Source organism: Mytilus galloprovincialis, chromosome 3 (assembly GCF_965363235.1).
Source record: "Mytilus galloprovincialis chromosome 3, xbMytGall1.hap1.1, whole genome shotgun sequence".
In the NCBI taxonomy this organism is placed as follows: domain Eukaryota; kingdom Metazoa; phylum Mollusca; class Bivalvia; order Mytilida; family Mytilidae; genus Mytilus; species Mytilus galloprovincialis.
Genome location: NC_134840.1, coordinates 17,060,950 through 17,067,280, shown reverse-complemented (window position 1 = coordinate 17,067,280; position 6,331 = coordinate 17,060,950). Strand labels below are relative to the sequence as shown.

General features: G+C 32.5%; 1 long non-coding RNA gene across 1 annotated transcript; it reads right to left on the bottom strand.

Annotated features, from left to right (window-relative positions):
• Positions 1-938: 938 nt before the first annotated feature.
• Positions 939-5,134, bottom strand: LOC143066341 (uncharacterized). Its single transcript, XR_012975564.1, has 2 exons — positions 5,062-5,134; positions 939-1,056 (listed from the first exon to the last, which is right to left on the bottom strand). It is a non-coding gene; the product is annotated as an uncharacterized LOC143066341 (long non-coding RNA).
• Between the last annotated feature and the right edge of the window lie 1,197 nt (positions 5,135-6,331).

Here is a 6,331-nt window from a genome sequence, read left to right as displayed (position 1 = left end):
TTAAAGTCGGACGATCTTCAGCATATACAACGTGCCTTAAACGCGCTTGTAGCGTATGTATAACGTGCGTGTAGCGTACAGAAATACGCTAGACACACTCTTCAGCTGGATGAAATTTTTTATGCTGCATAAAAATTAATTCGAGTTGTAGCGTTCACCAAGCGTATACCTTTGTATTTCGACGTACTTCAAACGCTTCTCGTACGCCCAATACACGCTTGTCTCATGCTTAGTCTGTTTCTGTGTTAGTGTGTGTGTGTGTTACATTTTAATGTTGTGTCGTTGTTCTCTTATATTTAATGCGTTTCCCTCAGTTTTAGTTTGTTACCCCGATTTTGTTTTTTGTCCATGGATTTATGAGTTTTGAACAGCGGTATACTACTGTTGGCTTTATTTACACAACGCGCGTTGAACGATTGCTTAGTGTTCCTCTGGCGTGCAACTAACATATATCGACTTTGTCAATTTTCTCTGTACGTTTGGTGTACCACGCTTGTCTATACGCCAATGAGTGACGCCGGCATAGGGCCCATCAGTGACACTGAGATTGAATTAGTTAGAAAGCCAAATTAGAACAAAGTTGAAGAGCATTGATGAACAAAAATTCCCAAAAGTTGTGCCAAATACAGCTAAGGTTATCTATGCCTGGGATAAGAAAATCCTAAGTATCTCGATTAATTTATACGTTTGCAAACAGTGAATGTCTTAAAATTATCATATAATTGATATTAATGTCATCACAAAAGCGCTGACGTCTTGGCTGGTGATACCCTTGCACAATTATGTAATATTGAATATTAATTATCCATGTTTATGGATTTGAACTATAAATATAAATATTTGGTCTTAGGTCGAAAAATGTTTCATTGACGATCAAACCAAAACTTCTTATCCTTTAACAAATAAAATGTCAAGGTATGTTTTAACAAGGAATGATGTTTACAATATGATTTCATTTATTAATAATTGTCATTTTCCACAGCCTATTATTTCCGAACCACAACCAGCTACCAAAGCACGTCTGACCACTTGAAATAAGTCATTATCTCTAGATTTCTGTAAAAATGTAAAAAAAAAGAAGAATTATGATAGTATATTGAACTGATATTGATAATCTGATACTATTAACTGGTTAAATATTGAATTTTTCATATGAACCCGTTACAGTTAAAACGAATACACACAGTTAAATTGTTTGAAGGCAACATATTTGAATTACATTTCAGTATTAATTATGATCAAGTGTTATTAATTCTCGATGTATTTTTTGGATACAGTAAATATCATGCAATGTGTCTATATTGTTCAACGAAGCCTTTCTGCTACATTGATTGTATGCCACCCATATTAAAGTTTTTAAGTAGAGAATGCAATATATTTGTTTTTCTCTAACCAGAATCATTCAGATCTGTTTGTGTGCCTACTTCCTAGCGAATGCTGAATTTCAATTTTTTCTCTTTATTTGAAATTCTCAAGTCTTCATATATGTTGCACTTTGTAAATACAGCTGTTTCTCAAAACACGCCGCTTTTGGGGAGTAATTGAATATTCATAGAAAAATAATTTTGTTTACATACTGGTTCCCAGTTATGCTCTCTGTGTTCCATATCGCAGAGACAGAAATTGGGATGTTACCAGTAAATAAACACGTGCATATTGTTTACATTGAAATCTATGGTAACCTTTCATTCGAGGTAGGGGTAGTTAAGAATATTAGTGTAAGTTTAAACTTTGAGAAGTTCAGGGCATATAAACGTTGAAAATATGCCGCACTGCCCTATATTTTGACCTTTGAAAAAAATTGTGGTGCATATGAACTTTCAATTCTAGGATAAGATTTTTTTCAAACCTTCATAGTAAAAGTGGTACAGTTTTAGCCGTAAAAGGAGTTCCTATGGGAAATTGCATTGTCAATATTTACAGAAATGCAACCTATATAGGGTGAAAAAGGGGAACATTCAGAATTTAACCAAATGTGCTTTTTTTTTCACAGATTTTAAAGAAATTAACTCAAATAAGAAGTTTTATAAATATTTAATGAAGATTGATAGAATCCTGGGCCTTAAATATGATGACTCAGCATAAATTCACAGTTTACAGTATGCATAGTTTACTTAAAGTCCTGGATACAAAATTAAATCATAATATTTGCATATTTGTAAGTTAAATTGTTAAGAAGTGCTTATATTTACTCTTCGCAGTCATTGAAACTCATAGATCCTTCCTGAATATTATAATAGGGTATTTGTGTCCTTTCGATAACCCAAAAGTAAGCCGCAACACCTAAATCTGCTTTTTTGTCACCACGGCATAATAAATACAAGCTAGAAAAACAAAAATATCTCAAGAAAACTTACAATAGTGTGTTCTATCCTGTATGTGTACTAAATATTCCAAATTGCTAGAAACAGCAGAATGATTTAGGAAATTTGAGGCCCCAGGGGCAAAAAACATAGAAAAATTGCCTACCTCTGGGTCACAAAACAAATAATTTAACTTGTAAATGCTATGATTTTATGATTTTAAAGTTCTTGATATAGAAAACAATAACTATGCTTGGAAGTTATGCAAAAATCAGATGTTAGCAGTCATTTCTACAACATTGTAAGTGAATTTATATCTCAGACTGGTATCTGCATACATACAACTATTGCAAATATGGCATTGTTTGAACACTTCTAGTATATATAGTAGCTAAATTGTGTCAGATATATGGTTACAAATGATACTGTTGTGACAAGAATTCTAAATTGACCATTTGAGGCAGAAAATGTGTTCTTTAATTGACAAATAGGCATACAGTAAGATGTGGACTGGAGATAGAGGCTGGATTGGATACTTTATATAATCTTGAATGTTGTAATGATTGATTGCTTAACATTACATTTATGATATTCTGATATGCTTTCAATAGGTTATCAAAACAGTTTTTAACAGGTTCTAGGCATTTTTTATCAGAAAATATGCAAATAGGGTAAGCTGGCAATAATTCAAGTCTTGTTTTCAAATTCTTTAAAAAATTGAAACAGGGGAGGGGGTATCAAATGTATAGTAAAGAAAAACTTAGAGTATACACAGTGATTTCTTTAAGACTTTAATTCTGATAAATGAGTATTAATGTGAGAAAAACTGATTTTAGAGAGTTTTCTATTTGAATAAATGTCTGTATAGGTTGCACTATGTATAAATACAGCTGTTTCTCAAAACACGCCTCTTTTGGGGAGTAATTGAATATTCATAGAAAAATAATTTTGTTTACATACTGGTTCCCAGTTATGCTCTCTGTGTTCCATATCGCAGAGACAGAAATTGGGAATGTTACCAGTAAATAAACACGTGCATATTGTTTACATTGAAATCTGTGGTAACCTTTCATTCGAGGTAGGGGTAGTTAAGAAAATTAGTGTAAGTTTAGACTCTGAGAAGTTCAGGGCATATAAACGTTGAAAATATGCCGCACAGCCCTATATTTTGACCTTTGAAAAAAATTGTGGTGCATATGAACTTTCAATTCTAGGATAAGATTTTTTTCAAAACTTCATAGTAAAAGTGGTACAGTTTTAGCCGTAAAAGGAGTTCCTATGGGAAATTACATTGTCAATATTTACAGAAATGCAACCTATAGGCACATCTTCATGAAGTGTACTGAATATGAGGTATGTGCTTTGCTCATTGTTGTAGGTAGTACGATGACCTGAAGTTGTAAATTTCTATAGCATTCGGTTTATTGTAGAGAGTTGTCCCAATGTAGACATACAACATTTTTTTTTTATGTGTATGAATTTATGTTCCTCTATACTTCTATTTTTCATGTCTTCATATATTCAAGTCAAACAAAAAGATACAGAAACAAGAATGTGTCCATAGTACACGGAACCCCACTCGCACTATCATTTTACATCTTCACTGGACCGTGAAATTGGGGTCAAAACTTTAATTTGGCATTACAATTAGAAAGATCATATCATAGTTAACATGTGTACTAAGTTTCAAGTTGATTGGACTTCAACTTCATCAAAAACTACCTTGACCAAAAACTTTAACCTGAGCTTCACACTATCTTCTTCTTTGTTCAGTGGACCATTAAATTGGGGTCAATACTTTAATTTGACATTAAAATTAGAAAAATCATATCATAGGGAACATGTGTACTAAGTTTCAAATTGATTGGACTTCAACTTCATCAAAAACTACCTCGACCAAAAACTTTAACCTGAAGCGGGACTAACGAACGGACGAACGGACGAACGGACGAACGGAGGCACAGACCAGAAAACATAATGCCCCTCTACTATCGTAGGTGGGGCATAAAAATATTAAAAACTCAATATTAAAAGAAACTGACACCACCAAGTCAAACCAAAAGAGACGTACGAAAATACAAGCAAGTTTAATAAACACTGAATTGAAAACTAAAGAATCCGCTACATGGACCCAACCAAAACCTTCGAGGTGCTTAGGGAGGGTAAGCAGATGCTACCGTCAAAATGATCATTGTACATACAAATTCAGTGATAAATCGTATTTTAGGATGTCACAATCCGGCAAAGACAACTCAAATATACCGTGGTCATTTGTGACACAATAAATCCACAACGGAAAAACAATTCGTGACGGCGCCCGTAAATTCTCTTTAGCAGGGACGAACTCAACTCTACATTAGGTTAAAATTGACTTCATCATACGTTAGGCTCATATGTAAAACATGCAGACATACATACTATATGCAGACGTTGGGTTACCCGTATGAATAGTTTTACACTAGTAATTTTTGGGGCCTTTTATAGCTTAATGTTCAGTATGAACCAAGACTCCGTGTTGCAGACCGTACTTTGACCTAAAATGGTTTACTTTTATAAATTGTGACATGGATAGAGAGTTATCTCATTGGCACTCACACCACACCTTCTTATATCTATTTAAAATGCAAATATACATCTAAATAAGAGTTCAGAACACCGTAGGTTCCTATGCTGACAAAAATCCGAAGTCGTGTACTTTGAGTAGAGTGTGTAATCGCATATGATGTTACATTACATTTAAATTGATAAATATATTTACCTGTTGATATAACTCATCTGTATTTTGATTGGACAATTCGTAGCTTCCAAAGTCATCATTCTCGTCAAACATATATGGTGTATCATTCACATCATCGTAAACATAAACAACCTTAAATTTATAAATATCGAAATTTGAAGAAGAAATAAAAATATCATTCACGTTGAAAATACTGTAAATTCAAAAATTATTGCGTGCATTTATTATTGCGATTTTTTTCATTTTAGACTCAAATGCGATTTTAATGTTTACAATTTTGAGAAAAATCCTGTTTAATTCATATAAATTATTTCAAAATGCGAGTTTAAAACATTGCGTTTACAACTCTGTCGCATTTTTTGGCAATAAAAAAAGCCTCGCATTAATTTCTGAATTTACAGTACATATTTGTGTTACTTAGTCCTTTCATTTCTATAAACCTATTGTTTAGTGATATTGGTAATTGTAATGTGTAAAGCATTACGTGCATTGTTATGCCAATTAATATACCATTCTATTATTACTTGTAACGTACGAAAAAAAGCTTGTAGTGACATTAAAACAAAACCATTTTTCCATTTATCTATCTTTCCAAATTTTATCTCCAGGAGTAGTCAACATGTAAATACATATGTTTTATCGCGAAGTAGAAAAGATTGTTATGAAGATTACATTGAGACTACCACTCTACATTAAAAAAAATAAAAATAAACATTCTTCAAATAATATATATGGAATATAAATACTGTCTGTTAAGAAAATGATTGTGTTTTTATAATACCAAGAACTGCTGATAATGCATGGTACAGTTTATGAATCTTATCATGCAATACTCGAAACTTACCTCATATGGAAAACTTCTTACACTGTAGAATAATATAACCATTACCATAAGTTGAAGAAGATTCGTTGTGTCCATTATTATGTTCAAAGCAACCTTTCACCACTAAACAGTACTCGTCATCTAGATCTCACAGTGAAAATCAGTTCACTAAAATATCTGATATCTTGATTGAACAACTAACAAAGTGTAAAATTTACAATCACCGCTGGAACAAAATTACACCTTTTTATACCGTAGGTCTTATCTATGGCAATTCCTTAATTGTAATTCTAATCAGAAAGTTTGCTTTGAATTAAATATTTATGTGAGCCTCTAGTCAAAGTGACTTCTAGCAAAATTTCGTTTAGCTTTCCTTAATGATGCGTAGCCAATCTATGACACAATCTGATAATTATTCAAGAGGAAAGGCACCTTAGACTTGTACTCAAAATTTTTGAAAATTAAACA